General features: G+C 43.5%; 1 long non-coding RNA gene across 2 annotated transcripts; it reads right to left on the reverse strand.

Annotated features, from left to right (window-relative positions):
* Positions 1 to 21,541: 21,541 nt before the first annotated feature.
* LOC115649487 lies at positions 21,542 to 26,581 on the reverse strand. 2 transcript variants are annotated; one of them, XR_003999830.1, is made up of 4 exons: positions 26,500 to 26,581; positions 24,608 to 24,695; positions 23,132 to 23,255; positions 21,542 to 21,743 (listed from the first exon to the last, which is right to left on the reverse strand). It is a non-coding gene; the product is annotated as an uncharacterized LOC115649487 (long non-coding RNA). The 2 variants fall into 2 exon arrangements; XR_003999831.1 differs by lacking the exon at positions 26,500 to 26,581 and adding an exon at positions 24,904 to 24,989.
* Between the last annotated feature and the right edge of the window lie 1,074 nt (positions 26,582 to 27,655).

The raw sequence follows: 27,655 nt of genomic DNA on the forward strand, positions 1-27,655 counted from the left end.
CAGAGAGCTGATAGGTAAGGTCCCATGGGAATCAAGACTGAGGGGAAAAACAACTGAGGAGAGTTGGCAGTTTTTCAAAGGGACGCTATTAAGGGCCCCAAAAGCAAGCTATTCCGATGGTTAGGAAAGATAGAAAATGTGGCAAAAGACCACCTTGGCTTAACCACGAGATCTTGCGTGACCTACAAAATAAAAAGGTGTCATATAAAAAATGGAAACTAGGTCAGATTACAAAGGACGAATATAGGCAAATAACACAGGAATGCAGAGACAAGATTAGAAAGGCAAAGGCACAAAATGAGCTCAAACTAGCTATGGGAATAATGGGAAACAAAAAGACTTTTTATCAATACATTAGAAGCAAGAGGAAGACCAAGGACAAGGTAGGCCCACTGTTCAGTGAGGAGGGGGAAACAGTAACGGGAGACTTGGAAATAGCAGAGATGCTTAATGACTTCTTTGTTTCGGTCTTCACTGAGAAGTCTGAAAGAATGTCTAATATAGTGAATGCTTACGGGAAGAGGGTAGGTTTAGAAGATAAAATAAAAAAAGAGGAAGTAAAAAATCACTTAGAAAAGTTAGATGCCTGCAAGTCACCAGGGCCTGATGAAATGCATCCTAGAATACTCAAGGAGTTAATAGAGGAGGTATCTGAGCCTCTAGCTATTATCTTTGAGAAATCATGGGAGACTGGGGAGATTCCAGAAGACTGGAAGGGGGCAAATATAGTGCCCATCTATAAAAAGGGAAATAAAAACAACCCAGGAAAGTACAGACCAGTTAATATAACTTCTGTGCCAGGGAAGATAATGGAGCAGATAATTAAAGAAATCATCTGCAAACACTTGGAAGGTGGTAAAGTGATAGGGAATAGCCAGCATGGATTTGTAAAGAACAAATCGTGTCAAACTAATCTGATAGCATTCTTTGATAGGATAACGAGCCTTGTGGATAAGGGAGAAGCGGTGGATGTGATATACCTAGACTTTAGTAAGGCATTTGATACGGTCTCACATGATATTCTTATAGATAAACTAGGAAAGTACAATTTAGACGGGGCTACTATAAGGTGGGTGCATAACTAGCTGGATAACCGTACTCAGAAAGTAGTTATTAATGGCTCCCAATCCTGCTGGAAAGGTATAATAAGTGGGGTTCCGCAGGGTCTGTTTTGGGACCGGCTCTGTTCAATATCTTCATCAACGATTTAGATGTTGGCATAGAAAGTACGCTTATTAAGTTTGCGGACGATACCAAACTGGAAGGGATTGCAACTGCTTTGGAGGACAGGATCAAAATTCAAAATGATCTGGACAAATTGGAGAAATGGTCTGAGGTAAACAGGATGAAGTTCAATAAAGATAAATGCAAAGTGCTCCACTTAGGAAGGAACAATCAGTTTCACACATACAGAATGGGAAGAGACTGTCTAGGAAGGAGTATGGCAGAAAGAGATCTAGGGGTCATAGTGGACCACAAGCTTAATATGAGTCAACAGTGTGATACTGTTGCAAAAAAAGCAAACGTGATTCTGGGATGCATTAACAGGTGTGTTGCAAACAAGACACGAGAAGTCATTCTTCCGCTTTACTCTGCGCTGGTTAGGCCTCAACTGGAGTATTGCGTCCAGTTCTGGGCACCGCATTTTAAGAAAGATGTAGAGAAACTGGAGAGGGTCCAGAGAAGAGCAACGAGAATGATTAAAGGTCTTGAGAACATGACCTATGAAGGAAGGCTGAAGGAATTGGGTTTGTTTAGTTTGGAAAAGAGAAGACTGAGAGGGGACATGATTGCAGTTTTCAGGTATCTAAAAGGGTGTCATCAGGAGGAGGGAGAAAACTTGTTCACCTTAGCCTCCAATGATAGAACAAGAAGCAATGGACTTAAACTGCAGCAAGGGAGATTTAGGTTGGACATTAGGAAAAAGTTCCTAACTGTCAGGGTAGTTAAACACTGGAATAGATTGCCTAGGGAAATTGTGGAATCTCCATCTCTGGAGATATTTAAGAGTAGGTTAGATAACTGTCTATTAGGGATGGTCTAGACAGTATTTGGTCCTGCCATGAGGGCAGGGGACTGGACTCGATGACCTCTCGAGGTCCCTTCCAGTCCTAGAGTCTATGAGTCTATGAAGGGGTGGGGGGCTGTATCCTAGAAAGCAGTGACTCTGACAAGGATTTGGGATCACAATAGAGAAGCTACGGTAAATGAGCTTCCAGTGTGATGCTATGGTGGAAAGGAATAATGTGATCTTGAGACATATGAACAGATGAGTAGGATGTTAGAGCAGGGAAGTGAAATTGTTCTCTATAGCACACTGGTGAGATTGATACCAGAAAACTTTGTCTAGTTCTGTTGTTCACAATTCAGGAATGATGTTGATAAACTGGAAAATGTGCGGTGAAGACCCACAAGAATGATTAAAGAATTGGAAAAAATGCCTTAAAGTGATAGACTTAAGGAGCTCGATCTAGTTAGTTTAAGAAGAAGGTTAAGGGATCAGTTAATAGCAGTTTTAAAGTTCCTTTATGGGTAAGAAAAAAATCATAATGGGCTCTAGATTCTAGCAGACAAATGTTTGACAAGATCCAATGTCTTGAACTTGATTGTAGATGAACTCAGACTGGAAACATGGTGTAAATTTTTAACAGAGAAGGTAATTAACCATTAAAACAATGTACCAAATGTGGTGCTGAATTCTTCATCGCTCAGTCTCAACAGTGACTGCTGTGAATCAGGAGGGACTCCACTGAAGCCATCTTAGCTAAACAGGTGTAAAACTGGCACCTGGGAGGTCAGAGTCAGACCCATGATTTACCATAGAAGACTAGAATAATTTTACAAAATGGAAATATCTCAACCAATTGCCTGATCTCCGAAAAGCCTGTCCAATGTGGGCCTGTTCCAAGTGTCTTCCAGTGTTCCCTGGGATCACTTGAGTGGGCTGAGCAGGATTTAGCCCTTTCAGGGTGAGAGTTCACAAGATGCTGTAGTAAGTGTTTTGCTGAAATCCCAACACGTTACACCAATGACTTGCTGTTCAGTCACACATTTGGTAATTCCATCACACAAAGCCGTCAGATGTGTCTTACAAATCCTGTTCACTCCATGTCCTGCTCCTGTCCACAGTTCCAGTAGCCCCTCCAGAGAGACGCTTTTCTTTTACTCTTTGATCTACCAGGGTAAAAATGACTTCTGGGATAGTAATTCCCAGGATCACTCTCCTTCACTTTGTTAAAATGCTAGCCAGGAAGGATGGTTTTTGGATCAGTCACTAGAGGAGATTGAGAAAGTCAGGGCTGAGATCCAAGCTCAGCCACAGACTCCATGTGTCACTTTGGGCAAGTCACTCTGGGCCAGATTTGTAAAGGGCCAAAGGAAAAATCTGGGCCCTTTGTTTCTCTGGGCTGCAGCTCTTCCAGTGTCAAACAGGCTTAATAATACTTCATCTACCTCATCTATTGTGATTGTAAGCAGTTTGGAGCAGAGACCATCATTTTCTGGGTACATATACAATGCCCAGCACAATGGGGCTCTGATCCAGGTTGAGGCCTCTAAGCAGGATGACACCAATAATAGTTGAAAATAAAATGTGAACAAAAAGTAACCTTGCGCTGCATAACAACAGTCATTGATCACATCCACCTGCATCATGGCAGACCCTTGGAACAGGCTCACAGAGGAAAACTTATCAGATAATGTACCCACTGTGTTTGGCACAGGTTCGAATTCATCACTGTTGCTCCAATGCCCTCAAGCCAGCAAGAGACACCCAACATGTATCCTATGGAAGAAGTCAATTCAATCAGTTCCACTTGACATGCCCACAGCCTCAAAGAACCTTCCAGAGTCTTCACCGAATGGACAAACCCTCACACCCATGTCCCCAGCTACCAACTTCTGCCTTCACCCGAACAGCCTCAACCACCCCTCAGATGCCCAAACCATCTTTATCCCAACCCCACCTCATCCTAATGCCAAGGGTCCCTAAAGCTACGTCTACACTGGAAGTAGAGCTGTAATTTCAGCTAGCCACTAGAAGGAAGCATACAGGGTTTCAGACGGGATCATACTCGGGTTGCTAGCCTGTTCCGCCACTTGCGCTGCCATAGCTACACTTCTATTAGTGGTGCACGAGCTCAATCAGAGCTTCTGAGAGCTGGAAATGCCATCTCCACCTCCAGTGTAGACACAGCCTTAGAGGATATGAAAGCTGATAAACTGTGTACAAATGGGAAAGGGAGAGGTCGTGGACTCATAATCCATAATCTACCTACTCTTCTAAAGCTTGGCCTAATTTCCTCTGTTCTCCTGCTTGTGGACAATGAAGTTTCAGAGCAAAAGGAAGGTCTAGGTAACAATGGAGCACCAGGAGTGAGTTACCCACACATAGTACAGTCAAGATGGGACTAAACCCAGTTCCTGTGATACCAGAAACAGCTAGTATTTGCAACAACTGCAAGAGATAAAAATCTACCCATAAGAGTACATTGAAATCTACCGAGATATGTGAATTCTGGTTTATAAATACACTTGAGTGCTATTAACATATGATTGGGGAGTTTTAGGATATTTATTTTATTTTATGTTTATGTAGTGCCCCTCTCCACCTGGTTACCTCCTTTAATGCCAATCTGCTTACAGGTTTTGATGGGAGGTCTGGGTTCTTTCGGATCCCACCACCCACTCAGCAGAGTGTATCTTCTTTCTTTTGTTTTCTATGAAATTATTTGGCGATGTCTCCACCCCCCTCGCTCCTTCCTGGCAGTGTCACCAGGGCAGCTTGGGTGGAAAATTCTAACTACAGAGTAATCACCACTTACTTGTCAGATAGTTGGAGACTTCCAAGAAATAACACAAACACATACAAATATATTCAACACAATAACTACATTAAGCAGGAGACAAATATAACATAACAGGGTGAAACACTATTTTTAGGGTCACTGGTGCCCACACTAAAAGTACCAGTGACTTGATGTGGCAAATGTAAAATTAGTGTCTCATTGGTATGCTTACTTTGCTGGGGTCCTTGATGATCTAGAACCACAAAATTCTTCTCTGCAGTGGTTTAGCAGTGTGGCTGACTGGGTTCAGTACAGCCCGAAGGACCCACAAGTGGGAGGAGGTGGTGAATCCCTCCACAGGTGTAATATGCAGCAGGTTATAAAATCCTCAAACCCTCCCTCCCTGGCTTGAGGACACAGTTCAGGGAGTAGGGGATCCCTAAAACAAATTCCCTGATGAACTAAAAGCTGGTGCACTCACAAACTCCATCAAGGATCCCCAGGTGTGAAGATGACTGTGGACTCCTCAGACACTGCAGAGGGGCTGCTGTCTGCTGGCAGGGATCCTTCTCAGGCAGGAATCAGGCTGCATGGGTCCCAGGATTTCCCCTCACCACAAAGGGGTGCAGGACTCAAGCTGTAGATTATACAACTACACTAATATCCAGACTGTAGCCTCCTACCTCAGCCTCCAGTCACACACTCAGCAGGCAGCTTCCCTGGACTAGCAGCCAGATCAGAGCTGACCATATGGTGATGGGTTTCACCTAGGGAGCTGGAGGGCGAACCCAGCCTGGCTGGGGAAATTTCCCAGCAAATGCTACAAATTGAGAATCATCAGTGGGGAATTAAAAATCCAGCTGAGGGATCTGCTGTCAGGTCCCTCGAGGCCTGTTCTCAGGGGGAACCATGCCTACAGGTCTAGGACTCACTAGGTCCCCACACAGCCAGTCCTGCCCTTGCCCTGGCTGGCTCCAGACTGACTCCAAATTGGCTTCTCCCCTTTCTTGAACTCCCTGGGAGGGGCATCTCACTCCTTATTAGTTGCCAGACAGACTCTGAGTTTGCCTTGGCTCCCCATTCCTGAGCTGCCAGCAGATAGAGCTCCAGGAATCTAGGCAATCTCCTTGGGGGTTACATTTAATTTTAGAAATATAAATAAGATGGATTTCAAAAGGACAAGAATGAAAGAATTAGCCCCCTTGCCTTCCAACAACACACACACACACTTCAGCATAATGCTCTCACAACAGCTTGCTTTTATTAAAAGGAGGTAACAAATCTTATACGGATACTGAAAGGGCTCCCTTTTAAATTTCTTCAGCTCACAAGGTTCTTTACAGCCCAAAGGAACAGCAGCACTTCAGGGTTCTATTAAAGCAGGATCCAACGAGTTCAGAAGCAAGTGGCTGTGTGCCAGATTCCCAGAGATCCTGCCTAGACAATCAGTCAGAAAACCTCCTCTACAAAGAAAACAGAATCAGATTTTTTGATGTTTTCCTACAGAACAAGGACAATATGATGTTTCATTTCAAATCGAATGGCATGGGAATAATTACCAATTCACTGAATGGTGAATGAAGAGGTTCTTGGTTAACCCAAGCACAGGGAATCCATTGTCTCTACTGCAACACTGTTACAGCCGGGGTTCTCAGCCAGGGGGTCAGGGCCCGGTAGTGGGGCCACGAGCAGGTTTCAGGGAGTCCACCAAAATAAACAGGGCTTCAGCCCCAGGTGGCAGGCCTCAGGGAAGGATTGCCACCTACATCTTCGAGCCTGTGGGTTATCACCAGCAACAACTTTCCCACTGAGTCAGTAAAAGAAAAATAATATTCAGTTTTTCATTGTTGTACTTATATTATCCTTTTTTATATTATATGTGTGTCTGTTTAACTATGTAACTATCAATTTAATACATCTTTTAATCTACTGAAGATGCAGAAAACCACTTGTGCACAGGGTGGTGGAGTTTTAATAGCATGTTTAAGAGAGGAGGGGGGCTTCACACACATCAGTGAAAACCCCGTGTTACAGAATTTCTAAGAGGATAGTTATATTTATCCAAATGGGAGAACTAGCTGCCTATACAGAACACACTATAGAAAAGCACAATTCCCACTCATATAAACAATTGTACTATTTAACACACTTTGTCTACAGCTGAAGCTAAAATGAGACGTACTTACTTCAGTGACAGAAAATTAACTCTAAAAAAAATACAGGGAACTCCAATTCCACCTGAAGTCTGACTCTGTTCTGCAGCAATTCAATGCTAGCAGCGCTGCCAGGTGAGATCACGGATCTCTGGGAACGCGCAGTGAATTGGGCAAGAGATCAGCACTGCAGCTGGTCGCAAGGCCTCTCCAGCCTAGGTCCCTGGCTCCGAATCTGCAGGCCCAAGAGGAGGTGCCAGTATCACCTCTCTTGCCCTTAATCTGGCATTTTAGTAGGCTGGAAAGACTCTCACCCTCCCAATGGTTTCTCTACGACCTGTTCTTGCTGCAGCATTAATTTGACCAGCAGAACAGCCTCTATAACATATGGCACATATAGTCAGCAACAAACAGAACAGGAATAGGACGGGCTGCAGATCTGCTAGGTGGCCGAATAACTTTACGGAAGAACTTTGATGTTTAAAACATTCACATTCCTTCTGAACAATGTTAGCATTGTCGTCACCAAGATTTTTATAATTACCTCCCCTGGTTTGCAAAAGTGGGGAAATACAGGGCTAAGAGCTGAGATGCTTTAAGGACAGAAGTATCAGAGGGGTAGCCGTGTTAGTCTGGATCTGTAAAAGCAGCAAAGAATCCTGTGGCACCTTATAGACTAACAGACGTTTTGGAGCATGAGCTTTCGTGGGTGAATACCCACTTCCTCAGATGCAAGGTTGCTCCAGAACGTCTGTTAGTCTAAAAGGTGCCACAGGATTCTTTGCTGCTTTTAAGGACAGAAGTGTTCATGAGCTCCTAAATGAAAAGAGAGTACTGAACAGTTCTGCTAACCCTGCAGGGTATCCCTTATGGAATGCTGAGCTTACCTTCGACAGCAATGGCCAAAATAGCATTTGTCAAGGTATATAGCATTGCTGGGACATCGCCAAAAGTTACATTCACCCCCTTTGCGTCTACACCCTCTTCGGGTCAACAGAGCATAGGAGAAACCTGACAAAGAAAAAGAGCCTTAATCATCATCCTGCAATGCAGGGTAAATTACAGTTGTGATTCCAAGAAGGTAGGCATTTCTCATTCACTGAGACCTGACCAAGTCTGCACAATTATCTTCCAGTGCAAAAGTTGATCACAGCTTCAGTACAATTTCAGTGATTGTTCAATGGCAGCCTCTAAGAAGAGAATGGAGTGATTTAATTAAACATTGGCATTGACTTTCCAGCTGCAGATTTTAGAACCACAGCTCTGAGCTGTCATAAACAGATAGCTAAGGGTTAATGTCTTTTTTACCTGAAAAAAAAAAGTAACCTGAAGCACCTGACTAGAGGACCAATCAGGAAACAGGATTTTTTTCAACTCTGGGTAGAGGGAAGTTTGTGTCTGAGTTCTTTGTCTTCTACCTGCACTCTCTCGGCTATGAGGAATGAATTTTTCTATTTCCTGCTTTCTAATCTTCTGTTGCCTCTGTTGAGCTTTCTCCTCAGCAGCCAGCAGTTCCAGACGCCCCTTACGAGGTCTTTCTTCTCTCTCATCAGCTTCTTTCTTTCGTTTAGCAGCTTCTCTCTCTTGTTCAGCAGCCTCTTCATCCAGCTGGGCCAAGACTAGCTTCTCTCTCATTCGAATTTCTGCCAGTTTTTGCTCATATTCAAACTGCAGTCTGTCCATCAGGGCTTGCAGTTTCATTGCTTTTGCTGATGCTTTCTGGCTTATGGTTACTGATCTTTAACCAACCAAACTCTCAATTCCAAAATTCAAATTTGGATAGCGTGGGGTTCTGACCCAAAGCTTAATTGACCTGGTTCTGTGGATCCAAGCACGACTACGCCACTGTGACGTTGCGGTTCTGGCGGGACCCAACTGCGAGTGCCAATTCAGGACCAATTGCTCAAACAGGGCAGTCACAGCCCAAGGCTGGGGTTTTTCCACCTCTCACGCAAACCAAACCAGCCAGACAAAAAGGACTTCGGTTTTACCCCACTGGCTAACAACAAGTTACACAAGCAATTTCCTTAGACACACCAGTCTCCCAGTATCCCACTGCTACCACCATGTCAATAACCTAGTCCCAGATTTGGACCTTAGCGTTCAAAATATGGGGGTTAGCATGAAAACCTCCAAGCTTAGTTACCAGCTTGGACCTGGTAAAGCTGCCACCACCCAAAACATTAGAGTGTTTTGGGGCACTCTGGTCACCACAAAAGTCCTCAGTCCCTTGTGTAGAGCTTCAGCTTGTAGCAAAATCCCTCCAGAGGTAAGAAGCAGGATTGAAGACAAAGAACTCAGACACAAACTTCCCTCCACCCAGAGTTGAAAAAAATCCTGTTTCCTGATTGGTCCTCTGGTCAAGTGCTTCAGGTTACTTTTTTTTTTCAGGTAAAAGAGACATTAACCCTTAGCTATCTGTTTATGACATGAGCATGGGCATCTTCATTGCCCCATGCCTTTAAGGGATGGAAAGCAAGGGGCTGCCTGCATCTCTAACTTTCTTTGTTCCTGGGGTTTGGTTTGGATTCCCTCAGGCTCTGACAGTGATGTGCCAGGCAGTATCATCAATGCAATTTGGCTAAGTGGGGTTGAACTGCCTCAGAGGTGGATTGCATGACTACAAAGTTTTGAAAGAGATTGGCTTGAGAGAGTCCTTTCCAGGTGTGAATGCCTGCCCATCTCTGAGATTCTACAGAGATTTTCTCCACAAGAAGCACTCTGGAATTGGTCCTTCATGACCAATTGCCAGAGTTTGGTTATATCCAATTGACCTGCTATTTTGAAAAGGCAGTCCCAATGTGCACAGCCAAATCTTTTAGAATATTTAGTTTAGAACATTTGTTGTGTTTTCATAAAACTATCTACAGCCAATGGATAGAAACTGAACCCCTACATGATGCATTGTCATGGCTGCAAACACTGTCCCAAACCCAGATGACATTTCTCAGAACAAAGCCAAGCATGTTGTTGTGGAAGGTTTTGAGACCCAGTGGGGCTAAGACATTGAGATGAATGGCTGCCATTTTGGAGATCTGGGTTCTGTGCCCAGCAGCATAACCTCTGATTAGGACATGAGCCCTGATTCATAAGAAGTCAGGTGGTGAAAAGCACAGAATTATTAACACAAGTCAGCAGCAGAAGTTATATTTCAGTTCATGGTCTCCTCTTTCCTAGCCCTGAGCATCTTCTCCCAGAACCAAAGGTATATCAGTATCACATCCAGATTCTGTGATTGCCTGGTACAAGAAGGGTACGTGGTGAGCAGATAGAATGGGGAGTGGCTCATGCAGGAAGCCTCAGCAAGATCTGAGGAAAACGCTGAGGGGACATGGATTATTTTTTTTTGGACTGCTCATAATTCAGTCAAATCTGAATGTTTTTCTTGGTGACAGGTGCAAGAGTTCCTAAGAAAAGGTACGAATTTTGTCTACTTGAAAGTGTTAGACAATGTTAATACAGGCTCCAAAATTTCCTTTTTTATCATTGCTTGTTTCCTTTTACATCTTACCTGGGGCATCCATGAGCACCAAGAAGACAACAGCAAAGAGCAAGTAAAGGATCTTCATGGCTGAAGGTCGGTCGGGAACTGAGCGTCACTGCAGAGAAGAGACACCAAGATAGAGAGGTGAAAGAGGACATTGGGACACTGGGGAATGTGACACGCTGAGCTGTACAAATATTGCTTTAATCAAAATAATATTTTAATGTGTGTTCTGATTATTATCCACACACCGCCATAGGTGACCTAGGAGGATTTCAGAGGAATACAATTTTATGAGGCAAGATATCTATTAATAATAGATGTTCTATAAATAATTTTAATTCATCAATTATTTGCATTGAATTTCTCATGGAAATCTCTTTTTCTTTAGCCAAAGTACAGGGTGGAGAATTATTGCACATTTACGTGTTGTATTGTCCAAAATAGAATAGAAAACAATTAAGAAATTACAGAGAGCAAAATAAAGATGTTTGAATGCTCATGTTTATGAAAATTCTATAAAATAATTAATCATGTGATGTTACAATTTACCAAAAAGATGATAAATCACATCAATTCATTTCAGGAGTTATCTCAATTTTATTACCTAGGAAAACTTTATCCTGGTTCTTTTTACTATACTGGGGAGATGACTTTGCTATCAACATTGAAGTAGGAATGCTTAAATGCAGATTCTTATTCATTTTGGATCAGTCTGTTTGACAATGTAATCATGGGAGTGCTTGTGTCACTCTAACCAAAGGAATCAGACAGATTACTTAAGCACTAAGACTGACAATTCAATTAGTTCTCACACATTAAGCCCTAGACATATAATGCAGATAATGGTTTAAATCAGCTAACATCAATTTAACTCAAATTTGGCCCAGGTGTTCTTCCATCATGATGGGGAAGGGCAGGTGGGCCAAGTTTGAGTGAGTGGCATTGTGACATTGTATAATTACTGAATTCCTAGAAGGATCAGTGCTCCCACCTAGAAAACGTGTCTTGCCCCTCCCCCTCTGAGAACCTCTCATTTTGCAACTATTCCAATTTCTCTGGAATTTTACCAGTAATCTTTGGGCGTAGGCCACTTCTGCTAAACATTAAAAGGTAAATAAATATTCAAATAGTGGAAACAATGTTTTCTTTACCAGCCAATTGGAAGCTTCTTCCTCTTTCTGTCAGCGTAGAGTGGAGAATTATTTCACAATTACAACTTTATATGAAGTATCAGAGGGTAGCCGTGTTAGTCTGGATCTGTAAAAGCAGCAAAGAATCCTGTGGCACCTTATAGACTAACAGACGTTTTGGAGCATGAGCTTTCGTGGGTGAATACCCACTTCCTCAGATGCATGTAATGGAAATTTCCATTACATGCATCTGAGGAAGTGGGTATTCACCCACAAAAGCTCATGCTCCAAAACGTCTGTTAGTCTATAAGGTGCCACAGGATTCTTTGCAACTTTATATGATTAACACGGCACTGAAAAGCAATAAGAAATCACAGAAAGAAGAAGAAAGGTGCTTAGATGATCATCTTTATGCTATTTTCCAGCACTCACGGAGATGGAGGAGGGAACCAGCCCTGCCCCTCACTATCTGTAGCTGCACTCACAGAGCCTAGGGCTGACGGTGCTTGGAAGCACTGAAGCAGCACAAAAAAGGCTTCTGTCTCATGCAGAGACAGTCCCTTTTCCTGCATCTCTCTTTCCTTCTTTCCCCTTTTCTCTCCTCCACCCTCCTGTCTGCCTCCTTTCATTCCCTGCCCTCCTGCCTGCTCTCTGTCACTGAACTCTTCTGTCTCCACTGTCCTTTCTTTCTCTCAACCCTTCTCCTTTCAGTCTTCACCTTAAACTTCCTCTCTGTTTCTTTCTTACCTGTTCTCTCTCTCTCTCTTTCTCCCGCATCTTTTCTCTTCTCCGCTACCTTCTCCATCATCCCCCATCCACTCCCTTGTTCTTTGTCCTTATCCTTAACTCCAGAAATATTCCCAAATTGTAGGTCCCAGAGGCTTAAGGTTAGTTCATCAATGGGTGATTAACTAACGCAGGGTTGCAGAGGGGACACACTGTGAATTCGGATAACTAGAATTTCCTGATAAAAGGAACTTGGATAACTTGAATTATTCTGTAGATGGTTGTAACTCAGGTAGCTTTTAAAAAACCAATTTTTCATTGTGAGTAAATGTAACGTGTAGCTTTTTACTTCTCCATTCAAAGTGGCATGAAGGCATGTTCACCAGCTCACCCTCCCAGAACCCTAAGTGGTTTCTCGAGATACCTAGAAATTTCACCCAGGTAGTTCACTCACTCAATGGGTTATGACAACTGTGTTCTTCTCTTCATCTCCTGAGACAGGACTTTAAAGGAAGAATTAAAAGGGTGATTATGAGAGAAGTTACTATAATACTTACCAGATAGCAGGTGCTCTCTGAAGCTAAGTGATGACAGTCCTGCTCACTGTCTCTCTCTCGTCCAGATATTTCAGCTTCAGGGAGTGATACTTTGAACAAACCTGCCTGTTTTATATAGTTATGGAAGGCTAGTTTTCTTCTTGGCAAAGCTGCTGTCAGCCAATCAGAACGTGACTCCTGCTTCTGGGGAAGATATGAACTGCCTAGCCACAATTTGGACATTGGAATTCTTGCAGCTCTGTGTGTGGAATATTCCCTGGTCTTTGTGCAAAACACCTTGTGCCATCCCAGATTTTGTAAGACACGTTAGGCCGCTGTGGTTTGTGCAAAATGTCTTGGGACATATAACGAACTCCTGCTGGTTGAACTGTGATCAGCAACTTACTTCTGCAGGCCACTTCCTGGGGGCCACCCTGCACTGTGGTGCTTGGCCAACTCGACACAATTTCATGTCAAACCCTCAGTCTCAACAATAATAGTCAAAAGTACAGACACAAATTGTACCTACTGCTGCTAAGGGCCTCAGAGTGTTAGTCTCATTCACATGATTCAGGTAGGAGAGAAGATGTGATAGGGCTTCACACTCTGCCTAGGAAAATGTAAGAAAAATTGAAAAGATTCTATGACTGATATCAAAAGTACAGGGCTGTTTGCATCTCTGTACTTTCACTGGTCTCTGAATGTCCCTCTCAGGCATTAGGCCTGGAGTACTGTCCTGTCCTAGAATGGAATTTTAGAAATCTCCCACTCTCCGGATATGTCTGCCCTGCAATCAGAGATCTGATTGCAGCACATCTGCAAACTCCTGCACTAGCTTTGGTCTAGCTACCTGAGGTAACAATAGCAGTGATGCCACAGAAGCTGAAGCTTGCAACTCAAATATGTATCCAGGGCCCTGGAAAGACTTTTGCAGCCCGTGCTGCTGTCCTAGCTGCCATGGCTTCACTGCTATTGTTATAGTTTATCCAACAGCTAAATAAAGGTAGCTCAGGTACATCTAAATGGACTGCAGACACACCTCTGACTGTAGTGCAGACATACCCTGTGACCAGGGTTTATGTACAATGCACCATCTACACCAACCACTTATTACCATGCAGGTGTGGCTCACTAATGCCACTTGCCTCTGGGAGTATGTCACAAGAGCTATACACTGGCAAAAAACTGTCTGAGAACAAGTGGATTTAATTAGCAAGTGTAAGAAAGAATTAGAGAAAATGATCTTAAAACAACAAAGAGCCAACACATATGTTTAAACCTTGTGCTTCACTGCATGTCATGTTAGGCGGGCTTCTCTCCTGAGTGCCTGGTCCGGGTTTATATGTCTCTTTGGAAGGGGTTTGGAGCAGGGGTGACCTGTCCATCTAATCCCTCAGTCATTACACCCAACTGCAGTTGTCTGTTGTGGGTGGAGAGAGGCAGTAATCACCTCTTTCTCCACAGAGACAGGACAGGGACACTGGACCCTTCCATGCCCAGTGGGGACACAAGAAACAGACACATCTGCCTGGCCAGCCCCCTCAGTTCTCTTTTTTCCAGAGAGGTGCTGGTTTCCCTCCAGCTGCTGACTGGAACCCAACCATATGCCTTTAATTGCAGCCTGGCTGTAGCACTGAAGACCACACCGGGGTTTGGGAGGAGCTGGAGACTGTGCATGTCACAGTTCATCTTTTCTGGAGCCCAGGCTCTAGATCCTTTCAAGATGGGAGGGTCCCACAGCTCCAGCTGCATCCCAAGTCTGGAAGTCTACACCACAGTTAAACAGCTCCTTAGCCTGACCCTCAGGAGCCTGAGTCTCTTGACACAGGCCAGCAACTGGTGTCTAATTGCAGTGTAGACATATCTTAGACCAGCGGTTCTCAAACTTATGTACTGGTGACCCCTCTGAGTGTGACCTCCCTTATAAATGAAAAACATTTTTTAATATATGTAACACCATTATGAATGCTAGAGGCAAAGGTTTGGTGTGGAGGCTGACAGCTCGCGACCCCCCATGTAATAATCTCGTGACCCCCTGAGAGTGCTGACCCCCAGTTTGAGAACCCCTCCCTCAGATGTAACAGCCCACAGCAATATCTCGAGTACCACTCCAAACCAGTGCCTGGCACAGGGACAATAGACACCAGTTATTTCAACTATATCCCCCTCATGCTTTGGGAGAATTCTTCCCAACCCCTTGTGGTGTAGTATCTCCCATACAATGCCGGAGCAGCACACTGGGGCAGGGTTTGGGGCTGGAAACAACCGGTTGTCTACACTGTGTTTTCATTTTAGCGTAGGAAAATCCATCAGGGAAAAGAAAAGTAAATTCTCCAGGGTAAACTCTAAAATGTTTGTCTCCCTTATAGCTGTGAGTACAAGATATCAAAACAACAATTAGAAATTAAGAAATAAAATAGAAAACGAATTGAAATGGGGAAGTGGATAGTAATCACTATCAGTTAGAAATAATGAAGAGCACAAATATGCTCAAGGAAGCTAAAGCCATCTGGGAATACTCCATGTCTGGCAGGGCCAAAGATGACAATGACAACGTTGTGGGGGGCTTTGGGGGGGGCGGGGGGTTGTTTGTTTGTTTGTTTCGTGTTTCAGCAACAAAAGAAATTCTAACAACGGTACAGGTCCATTTCTCCCTGGAGATGGAAAAATAATTTTGAATGATGCAGAAAAAGGCAGAGGTGTTCAACAAATGTTTCTTTTCTAGAAAGGAGAAGGATGGTGCCTGCATATCACTTGAGGATGAGGTAGTACATTAGTTAATAAGGAAGATGTTAAAAATCATCTACTATAGAAATATATTTAACTGGTGATAAAATTGGTGGATGAGACAAAGTTTGGTGTAGTGGTAAATAAGTTTGAGGACGGGGTAGTCACTCTGAGTTATATGGTTTGCTTGGTCAGTTGAGCCCAATTTTAAAAAATGCAATTTAATACAATCAAATACTAGGTCATATGTCTAGCAAGAAGGAAAGCAATCCAGACCTACAGAATGGGGACTGTATCCTGGAAAGCAGTGATGGGGTTGGTCCTGCTTTGAGCAGAAGGTTGGACGAGATGACTTCCTGAGGTCCTGTCCAACCCTAATCTTCTATTATTCTATGATTCTAAAAAGGAATAGCGAAGCAGTGCTACATGAACTTCCAGTGCGATGCTGTGGCAGAAAGGACTAATGTGATCCTTCGATGTATAAACAGGTGAGTAGGGACTTGGAGTAGGGAGGTGAAATTCTTGTGTATTGTGCACTGATATCCCAAAAGCCTGTCCGATGTGGGCCTGTTCCTAGTGTCTTCCAGTGTATCCATGGGATCATTTGAGTGAGCTGAGCAGGATTTGGCCCTTTTGGGGTAAGAGTTCACAAGGTGCTTTGCTGAAATCCCAACTCATCACATTGATGTTGAGCCACTCAGCCACTGATCCTCCACATCGAAAGGATTAAAAATAAGCTACCTGAAATTTTGGATGTATAGTCCATTAGCTGAGGTTAATTTCAGGAACCTTTGGGGTGGGATCAGTTACAGCTGTTGGGAGATCATGTGACTAAATGAACTGCAGAAATCTTTTTCTTTTGTAAAATTGTTCTTGTCTTTTATGAACAGTCAGGAGCTTGATTCTGAGCTCACTTACTCCAGTTTACACTAGTAGAACTATGATGACTTCAGCAGAGTTACTCTTGGTTTGTCGAAGTCAGTGTAACTCAGTAAGAGCTTAGAGTCACCTTGGCCTGATATTTTTCTTTTTCTCATTGTGGACAATGACGTTTTAGAGCAGAAGAAAGGGCTAGGTGAATGGAGCATGATGGTGAGGGCCATACACTGTACAATCAAGCTGTGACTGAACGCAGCTCCTCTGACACCATAAACTGGTAGGTTATGTAATAACTGTATGAAATGATGATCGACTCAAAAGAGCTAACTGAAAAACATGCAGAGATGTGGGGACCTTGGTGTGGTATTAACATGTGAAAGGGACTTTTTAATTTAATTTACTTCAATTTTATTTTAAATTTTTAAAAAATAGATGAGATGGATTTCTAAAGGAGAAGAATGCTAGAAACATCTTGCCTCCCACCAACACACGCACACACTTCAGCATGATGATCTCACATCACTTTGTTTTTATTAGAAGAAGAGTAGCAAATCTTATATGGTGATACAAGGACACCCTTCTGGAATTTTTCCAGCTCAAAAGGTTCTTTCAAGCCCAGATGATCAGCACTTCAGGATTCCACTGAAGCAGGATCCAATGATTTTAGAAGCAAGTGGCTGTCTTCCAGAATCCCAGAGATCCTGCCTAGACAATTAGTCACTCCGTATACGCCTACATGAAGAATGAAGACTCAGATTTTTTGGTGTTTTCCATAGAACAAGAATAATATGATGTTGGATTTCGAATCAAATGTCAGGGGACGAACTGCCCATTCACTGAATGGTGTGTGAAATGGGTTTGGGTTAACTCCAGCACAGGGAATCCATCACCCCTTCTGCAACCTCCTATTATACTGTTTTAACAGACATAGTATCTAAACTACTGAACTGGCTGGCTACTAAAAACCTATAGTTTAAAAATGCACAACTCACACCCTCGTAGAGTTGTTGTTCCATCAAACACACCTTGTCTACAGCTGAAACTAAAATGACAGATCGGTATTTAGATGATAGATTACTAACTTTAAAGAATGCAGGGAAATTCTAATTCTACCTGAAGCGTGACTCAGATCTGGTGGGAGTTCAGTGCTAGCAGCCCTGCCTGATGATGGCACAGATTTCTGGATATGCTCAGTGAATTGGCTAAGAGAGTAGGGCACCCTAGCCTAGGTCTCTGGCTCCTACTCTGCAGGCCCAAGGAGCTCACAGCTTCACATCTCTTGCCCCCAATCTGCCTTTCTGGTGTTTTCGTGAGTGGGAAAGTCTCTCACCCTCCCATCTCCTTCTCTAGGACTTGTTTCTGCTGCAACATTAATGTGACCAGCTGAGCAGGCTCTATAATTTATGGCACGTACAGCCAGAAAGAAGCAGATCAGGAATAGGACGGGTTGCAGATTTGCAATGTGGCTGATTTAACTTTACAGAGGGACCTTCATGCTTAAGCCAATTCAAATTCATTCTGTACAATGTCATCACTGATGTTACCCAGATTTTCAAAGTTACCTGCTCTGGTTTGCAAAAGGGGGAAAATAAAGGCCTGAGAGCTGAGCAGCTATAAGGATTCATCAGCTCTTAAATGGAAGGAGCATAATAAATATTTCTGTTTGTGCCAGAGGGTTCCCCTTTTGGAATGTTGAACTTACCTTTGACAGCAAACGCCACTTGGATAGCACCTGCCAAGGTATTTAGTATTGCAGGGACATTGCCTTGGGAAACAGTCACTCACAATTTGACTTTCTCCACAGAGACAGGACAGGGACACTGGACACTTCCCTGCCCAGTGGGGACATGAGAAACAGACACCTCAACCTGGCTGGCCAGCTCAGACCTCTTCCTTCTCTACAGGTGCTGATGTTCCACATGGATCCCCTCCAGCTTCAGAGAGGAATCCAAGCATCTGCCCTTAATTGACTTATGGCTGTAGCACTGATGACCACACCTGAATTTGGGAGGGGCTGGAGAATGAGGCTGTCACAGTTCAGGATGGACGAAATTCTCCAGGTAAAGTAACAATCACCCCCTGCATAAACAATAATAAATGCCTCCTCTTCCACTTCCTCTGCCAATAAACCTCACTTTAGCCTCCTTTCCGAATCAACTGGACTTTGCAGCAAAACCTGACTGAAATTTGAGGAAGATTCACCTGCCCTCCTAATGCTCTAATGCCCTGCAGTTATTTAACCCAGGTTAAATTCTTCCATCAACCCAGATGCGTATGCATCAGGGTTAGTCAGCATAACTACAGTGCTCACTGTTTGTTTTTCACACCCCAAGGCTCTGTAGCTATGTCAACCTAAATTTTCAGTGTAGACAAGGCCTATAGCTGGATAATTACACTGGAATAGATATGCAGGTAAATCTCATATGTAGAAAATCCCTTAGTTCAGTGTGTTCTTCTCCTTGTACATGTTGAAGCATTGTGAAATTCCACCTCTGGACAGGTCAGAGCCTGAGGCCTAACGCCTGAGGGGGGACCAAAAGACCCATGAGGGGTCAGAGGTGCCAGTAGTCCCATAACTCTGACATCTATCATGGAACTTTTTGAATTTTTCTTACATTTTCCTAGTTGGACTGTGAACCCCATCACTTCTGAGTCTTTCCTTCCTGAATCATGTAACTGAGACTAACCTTGAGAAGCGATTTCAGCAGCATCCCCCATTGGCTTTGCCAGGCATGATGCATCAACAGGTCATGTATTTACTGTTATAGTTATGGTTAGGATTTGTCATGTAAATCAGCATAGAAAACATCACAGCTTGGCTCAAGTGAAATCTGTTCTATTTATCACGTTAGTTTTACAACTCCCATAGGTTCATGGCACTCAGGATTATCTATGGTATTACCTTGATTTTCGGTTTTTAAAAGAATATGAAAACTCCGTGTTATCATAGAAAAACAGCAGAAAAAAACCCCAAACCAAAATCAATTAACAAACAAACATATAACCCTCCGTCTTGTACACACATGGAATACTGATAAAAATGCTACAAAATAGATACACACAAGCTCATTTCTGCCTAGTCACTCTCCAGGCAGTGCTGTTTGCTGCAATTTTTATCTGCACTAGGCATCTCTCCAAAGCCTGTTAAAGCCCCTGGGAGACTTTCCATTGACTGCAAACAACTTTGGACCAGGCTGTAGATGTTTGCCAGGTATAAATATTCATATTGTAACTTCTTCAAGACAGCAGTGACCTGTAAATTCCATTTTCATGTCACATTCTCTGGTGCTGGATAGATAATAATCATTATACTTATAAACAGAATGCAACTGACGTTTTAAATATCACTTAGATCAAAACAAGAGTTCCTCAGCTCAATACTTCATCATCTCTGTGCCCTAAATACAGGTGCTCTCTGGCTCCTCTCTATCTTGATCTATTTTTGTCATCTTAAATTTGCACTATGTTAATAGGAAGGATGGAAAGAAGCGGGGAGAGAGATCATATCTAATTTCCAGAGTAGAGAGTCAGGGAGCAGGGAGATCCATTTTCAGAAGTCTGGTATTTACCCATTGAGCTTGGTAGGCAGGCAGTTCGCATGGTTAGTTAGATATGATTATCCCTTTTAAACCTCTGTAACAGAAGGTTGCAATAGGGAAAATGTATTCTCTGTGCAGGAGGTAACAGGGAATGTCAGCACTCACCGTTCAGTGACTGGTCAATTTCTGTTATGCCTTTTGATCAGAAATCAACCATCCTATTTACCTTCTTCTTATGGATCTCAATCAAAAATCTGAGGTCTGGTCTACACCGCTGGACAATGTTAGGTCAAAGCTGGCTGTTTTGAATGGACCTGATTCTCCATGTTTCTGCACTAAATTTCTCTCCCACCTACGTAAGCACTCAAAAGCATCGATATAGTAACTCCACCTCCCTGAGAGACTCTGAGCCATGACTGAGGTACAGAAGTAAACGCAGAACAAGTATAGACCCTACATTACCTAAGTTGACCCTAACAGTTCTCCAGCAGCTGTCCCTCAATAGCTGACACTGATTGCATTTGTCACAGCTGTAAACTCCATTGCCCAGGGTCACATAGTTTGGAGGTTCCCCCCGTCCTCTTTAAACCCCCTCCCTTGCAGTTTTGAAATGGTTGTACATTTCCTGGTTTCCTGGTTGTACATCTTGGTGAGCACATCTCTATCTGTTTCCTGTTGCTGTGCCCAACTGCCTAGCTGACCATGCCAGCTACATGATCCAGGCATGTTCTTAGCTGGACTGAACAGGTGATATTGGGTCTCCTGGGCATGTCTTGAGAAGATGCTATGAAAGCACAGCTACAGACCAGTCACAGAAACATGGATATCTATGAGCAGATTGCTCAGGGGATACTGAAGAAGGGGTACACCAGGAAGCAGCAGAAGTGCTGCATGAAAGCCAAGGAGCTGCATTAGGCATACCAGAAGGCCAGGGAGACCAACAATAGATGTATTGCCGAGATGCAGACCTTCCACTTTTACAAAGATCTGCATGCCATACTTGGCGGACTACCTACCACCATCCCACAGAACACTGGGGATACCTCCTAGGAACCCGAATCACTTGCTCCTGGTGTGAACAGCAAGGAGTGGGAAGGAGAAGAGGAGGGTGGAGGATATGCGACAGGGCAGTCCAGATGTGCCACCAGCCAAGACCTGTTTGAGACACCTCTGCAGTCTAGCCAGTCCTAGCAGTTGAGCATGTGTGAGTCCCATGAAAGGGAAAAAGGTCTAGGTGCAATGGAGCACTAGGAGTGGGTTACTCACAAATTGTACAGTCGAGATGGGACTGAAGCCAGTTCGTGTGATACCAGAAACAGCTAGTATTTGCAACAACTGGAAGAAATAAAAATCTACCCATAGGAGCACATTGAAATCTATCGAGATATGAGAATCATGGTTTATAAATACCCTTGACTAGTATTAATATAGGATTGGGAAATTTTTAGGGTATGTAATTTTATTTTATGCTTAAATTTAGAAAGATAAATAAGATGGATTTCAAAAGGACAAGAATGATAGAAACAGCTTCCTTGCCTCCCGCCAACACACACACACTTCAGCATGATGCTCTCAGACCAGCTTGCTTTTATTCAAAGGAGAGTAACAAATCTTATATGGGCTCCATTTTAAATTTCTCCAGCTCACAAGGTTCTTTATAGCCCAAATGAACAGCAGGAGTTCAGGGTTCCATTGAAGCAGGGTCTGCTGATTTTAGAAGCAAGTGGCTGTCTCCCCGATTCCCTGAGATCCTGCTTAGACAATCAGCCAATCACTCTCCTGTACAAAGAAAAGAGAATCAGATTTTTTTGATGTTTTCCTACAGAACAAGGATAATATAATGTTTCATTTCAAATCAAATGGCATGGGAGTAATTACCCATTCACTGAATGGTGAATGAAGAGGTTCTTGGTTAACCCAAGCACAGGGAATCCATTGTCCTCACTGCAACACTCTGTTACAACCGGGGTTCTCAACCAGGGGGTCAGGGCCCTATAGTGGGGCCACAAGCAAGTTTCAGGGGGTCCACCCCAGGGAAGGAATGCCACCTACACTCCCTGACTCACCAGAGAGGGCCACCCAGCCAGTGAGTTATCACCAGCAACAACTTTCCCACTGAGTCAGTAAAACAAAAATAATATTCAGCTTTTCATTGTTTTACCTATATTATCCTTTTCATTTTTATATTATGGTATATACTGTATGTGTGTGTCTTGAACTGTATAACTATCAATTTAATAGAGCTTTTAATCTACTGAAGATGCAGAAAACCAGTTGTGGCACAGGTGGGTGGTGGAGTTTTTATAGCATGTTTGGAGGGGAGGGGGGCTTCACACACATTGGTGAAAACCCCATGTTACTGTTTCTAAGCAGATAGTTTTATATATCCAAATGGGAGAACTAGCTGCCTATACAGACCACACTATAGAAAAGCACAATTCCCACTCATATAAACACTTGTTCTATTGAACACACTTTGTCTACAGCTGAAGCTAAAATGAGACATACTTACTTAGGTGATAGAAAATTAACTCTGAAAAAAATACAGGAAACTCTAATTCTACTTGAAGTCTGACTCTGTTCTGCAGCAGTTCAATGCTAGCAGCGCTGCCAGGTGAGATCATGGATCTCTGGGAACACTCCGTGGCCAAGAGATCAGCACTGCAGCTGGTTGCAAGGCCTCTCCAGCCTAGGTCCCAGGCTCCCACTCTGCAGGCCCAAGAGGAGGCGCCAATATCACCTCTCTAGCCCTCAATCTGGCATTTTAGTAGGCTGGAAAGACTCTCACCCTCCCAACAGTTTCTCTACGACCTGTTCCTGTTGCAGCATTAGTTTGACCAGCAGAACAGACTCTATTACCTATGGCACATATAGTCAGCAACAAACAGAACAGGAATAAGACTGGCTGCAGATCTGCAAGGTGGCCGAATTATCTTTACAGAAGAAACTTCATGCTTAAAACATTCACATTCATTCTGAACAACGTTAACATTATTGTCACCAAGATTTTTATAATTACCTCCCCTGGTTTGCAAAAGGGGGAAAATAAAGGGCTAAGAGCTGAGATGCTGTAAGGACAGAAGTGTTCATCAGCTCCTAAATGAAAAGAGAGTACTGAACAGTTCTACTAACCCTGCAGGGTCTCCTTTATGGAATGCTGAGCTTACCTTCGACAGCAATGGCCAAAATAGCATTTGTCAAGGTATATAGCATTGCTGGGACATCGCCAAAAGTTACATTCACCCCCTCTGCGTCTACACCCTCTTTGGGTCAACAGAGCATAGGAGAAACCTGACAAAGAAAAAGAGCCTTAATCATCATCCTGCAATGCAGGGTAAATTACAGTTGTGATTCCAAGAAGATAGGCATTTCTCATTCACTGAGACCTGACCAAGTCTGTACAATTATCTTCCAATGCAAAAGTTGATCACAGCTTCAGTACAATTTCAGTGATTGTTCAATGGCAGCCTCTAAGAAGAGAATGGAGTGATTTAATTAAACATTGGCATTGACTTTCAAGTTGCAGATTTTAGAACCACAGCTCAGAGCATGAGCATCCTTCATTGCCCCATGCCTTTAAGCGATGGAAAGCAAGGGGCTGCGTGCATCTCTAACTTCCTTTGTTCCTGGGGTTTGGTTTGGATTCCCTCAGGCTCTGACAGTGAAGTGCCAGGCAGTATCATCAATGCAATTTGGCTAAGTGGGGTTGAACTGCCTCAGCAGTGGGTTGCATGACTACAAAGGTTTGAAAGAGATTAGCTTGAGAGAATCCCTTCCAAGTTTGAATGCCTGCCAGTCTGTGAGAGTCTGCTCAAATTTTCTTCACAAGACGCACTCAGGAACTGTGCTTTTATGACCAATTGCCAGTGTTTGGTTATACCCAATTGACCTGCTATTTTTGAAAAGGCAGCCGAAAACTGTACAGCCAAATCTGTTAGAACATTTATTGTGTTTTCACAAAAATATCTACAGCCAATGGATAGAAACTGAACCCCTACATGACGCATTGTCATGCTTGCAAACACTGTCCCAAGCCCAGATGACATTTCTCAAAACAAAGCCAAGCATGTTGTTGTGGAAGGTTTTGAGACCCAGTAGGACTAAAACATTGAGATGAATGGCTGCCATTTTGGAGATCTGGGTTTTGTGCCCGGCAGGATAACCTCTGATTAGGACATGAGACCTGATTCATAAGAAGTCAGGTGGTGAAAAGCACAGAATTATTAACACAAGTCAGCAGCAGAAGTTATATTTCAGTTCATGGTCTCCTCTTTCCTAGCCCTGTGCATCTTCTCCCAAACCCAAGGGTATATTGAAAAGAGTTGGCCAGACTTTGTTTCTCAGTATCACATCCAGATTCTGTGATTGCCCATTATAAGAAGGGTACATGGTGAGCAGATAGAATGGGGAGTGGCTCAAGCAGGAAGCCTCAGCAAGATCTGAGGAAAACACTGAGGGGATGTGGATTTTTTTTTTTTGACTGGTCATAATTCAGTCAAATCTTAATGTTTTTTTCTTGGTGGCAGGCGTTAGCGCTCCTAAGAAAAGGTAAGACTTTTTTTATACTTGAAAGTGTTAGACAATGTTAGTACAGGCTCCCCAATATCCCTTTTTATCATTGCTTGTTTTCATTGACATCTTACCTGGGGCATCCATGAGCACCAAGAAGACAACAGCAAAGAGCAAGTAAAGGATCTTCATGACTGAAGGTCGGCCGGGAACTGAGCGTCACTGGAGAGAAGAGACACCAAGACAGAGAGGTGACAGAGGACACTGGGACATTGGGGAATGTGACATGCTGAGCTATACAAATATTGCTTTAATCAATCATTTACATACTTTATATGCTTTCACACAGCACTTAAAGGCAATAAGAAATTACAGAAAGAAGAAGAAAAGTGATTAGATGATCATCTTTATGCTATATTCCAGCACTCACAGAGATGGTGGAGGGAACTGGACCCACCCCTCACTATCTGTAGCTGCGCTTACAGAGCCCAGGGCTGATAGTGCTTGGAAGCACTGAAGCACCACAAATGAGGTTTCTGTCTCATGCAGATACAGCCTCTCTTCCTGCATCTCTCCTTCTTTCCTTCCCTTTTTCTTTCCTCCACCCTCCTGTCAGCCTCCTTTCATTTCCTGCCCTGCTCTCTTTTGCTGAACTCCTCTTCTGTCCTTTCTCTCCTTCAACTCTTCTCCTTTCAGTCTTCATCTTAAACTTCTTATCTGTTTTCTTCTTGCCTCTTATCTTTCTCTCTCTCCCTCACCTTTTCTCTTCTCCACTACCTTCTCCATCATCCCCATCCACTCCCTTGTTCTTTGTCCTTATCCTTAACTCCAGAAATATTCCCAAATCGTAGGTCCCAGAGGCTTAAGGTTAGTTCATCAATGGGTGATTAACTAACACAGGGCTGCAGGGGGGACACACTGTGAATTTCGATAACTAGAATTTCCTGATAAAAGGAACCTGGATAACTTGAATTTTTCTGTAGATGGTTTTAACTCAGGTAGTTTTTAAATAGAATAATAAAATCATGGAATATTAGGGTTGGAAGAGACCTCAGCAGATCATCTAGTCCAACCCCCTACTCAAAGCAGGTCCGTCACAAACTAAATCATCCCAGCCAGGGCTTTGTCAAGCCGGGCCTTAAAAACCTCTAAGGATGGAGATTCCACCACCTCCCTAGGTAACCCAGTCCAGTGCTTCACCACCCTCCTAGTGAAATAGTGTTTCCTAATATCCAACCTAGACCTCCTCCACTACAACTTGAGACTGTCAAGTTCTCCTTGTTCTATCATCTGCCACCACTGAGAACAGCCTAGCTCCATCCTCTTTGGAATCCCCCTTCAGGTAGTTGAAGGCTGCTATCAAATCCCCCCTCACTCTTCTCTTCTGCAGACTAAACAATCCCATTTCCCTTAGCCTCTCCTTTTAAGTCATGTGCCCCAGCCCCCTAATCATTTTTGCTGTCCTCCACTGGGCTGTCTCCAATTTGTCCACATCCCTTCTGTAGTGGGGGGACCAAAACTGGACATAATACTCCAGAGGTGGCCTTAACAGTGCTGAATAGAGTGCTGAATAGAGGGGAATAATCACTTCCCTTGATCTGCTGGCAATGCTCCTACTAATACAGCCCAAGATGCCGTTGGCCTTCTTGGCAACAAGGGCACACTGCTGACCCTTATCCAGCTTCTTGTTGACTGTAATCCCCAGGTCCTTTTCTGCAGAACTGCTGCTTAGCCAATCGGTCCCCAGCCTGTAGCGGTGCAATTTTTCCATTGTGAGTAAACATTACATGTAGCTTTTTACTTCTCGATTCAAAATGGTATGAAGGCGTGTTCTTTAGCTCAGCCTCTCAGAACACTAAGTGGTTTCTCAAAATCCTAGAAAGTTCACTCAGGTAGTTCACTCACTGAAGGGGATATGAAAACTATGTTCTTCTTCTCTTTCTGGATCTCACAGCCATCTTCCTAGACAGGACTTTAAAGGAAGAATTAAAAGGGTGATTATGAGAGAAGTTACGATAATACTTACCAGATAGAGGGTGCTCTCTGAAGCTAGGTGATGACAGTCCTGCTCACTGTCTCTCTCTCGTCCAGATACTTCAGCTTCAGGGAGTGACACTTCGACCAAACCAGTCTGTTTTATACAGTTACGGAAGGCTTATTTTCTTCTTGGCAAAGCTGCTGTTAGCCAATCAGAAAGTGACCCCTGCATCAGGGGAAGATTTGAACTGTCCAGCCACAATTTGGACATTGGAATTCTTGCAGCGCTGTCTGTGGAAAATTTTATGGTCTTTGTGCAAAACATCTTGTGCCATTCCAGATTTTGTAAGACACGTTAGGCCTCCGTGGTTTGTGTAAAATGTCTTGGGACATATAACGAACTTCTCCTGGTTTAGCTCCGATCAGCAACTTACTTCTGCAGGCCACTTCCCAGGAGCCTCCCTGCACTGTGGTGCTTGGCCATCTTAACACAATTTCATGTCAAACCCTCAGTTTCAACAATAATAGTCAAAAGCACAGACACAAATTGTGCCTCCTGGTGCTAAGCACCTCACAGGTTTTGTCTCATTCACATGATTCAGTTAGGAGAGAATGTGGAAAATGTAGGGAAATTCTAATTCGACCTGAAGCATGACTCTGTCCTGGTGGCAGTTCAGTGCTAGCAGCCCTGCCTGGTGATAGCACAGATCTCTGGATATGCTCAGTGAATTGGCTAAGAGAGTAGGGCACCCTAGCCTAGGTCTCTGGCTCCTACTCTGCAGGCCCAAGGAGCTCACAGCTTCACATCTCTTGCCCCCAATCTGCCTTTCTGGTGTTTTCGTGAGTGGGAAAGTCTCTCACCCTCCCATCTCCTTCTCTAGGACTTGTTTCTGCTGCAACATTAATGTGACCAGCTGAGTGGGCTCTATAATTTATGGCACGCACACTCAGAAAGAAGCAGATCAAGAATAGGATGGGCTGCAGATTTGCAATGTGGCCGAGTTAACTTTACAGAGGGACCTTCATGCTTAAACCAATTCAAATTCATTCAGAACAGTATCATCACTGATGTCACCCAGATTTTTAAAATTACCTTCCCTGGTTTGCAAAAGGGGGAAAATAAAGGCCTGAGAGCTGAGCAGCTATAAGGATTCATCAGCTCTTAAATGGAAGGAGCATAATAAATATTTCTGATTGTGCCGGAG

Source organism: Gopherus evgoodei, chromosome 3 (genome assembly GCF_007399415.2).
Source record: "Gopherus evgoodei ecotype Sinaloan lineage chromosome 3, rGopEvg1_v1.p, whole genome shotgun sequence".
Classification (NCBI taxonomy): Eukaryota; Metazoa; Chordata; order Testudines; family Testudinidae; genus Gopherus; species Gopherus evgoodei.